The following is a 336-nucleotide window of genomic DNA, read 5'->3' on the forward strand; positions in this document are numbered from 1 at the left end:
AAATATTCTGTGGTACTCCAAATTTCAATAGACGTTTTCTTGATTGTGTATAAAATGTTTATTACAGATTGCACGTTGAAACAAATGTAAACAAAAAATAGTATACATATATGTGGCCAGCCTTAAGAGTGAATGCAGCAAAGGTTGGAAAGCTCCTGTTGCATTGACAGAAAGGGTCCATTCCATAAGAGATGCCGTACGTAGTAAATAAACATGAAAATGTTAGCGGTCTTCTGTCTTCGATTAATTGACCAAGAGAACTGAAACGGCAGTCCTAAATTTATAATCGAACAACCTTTATCAAAAACTGTTATTAATATTCTGCTACGGTCCCTT

Source organism: Penaeus monodon, chromosome 22, assembly GCF_015228065.2.
Source record: "Penaeus monodon isolate SGIC_2016 chromosome 22, NSTDA_Pmon_1, whole genome shotgun sequence".
In the NCBI taxonomy this organism is placed as follows: domain Eukaryota; kingdom Metazoa; phylum Arthropoda; class Malacostraca; order Decapoda; family Penaeidae; genus Penaeus; species Penaeus monodon.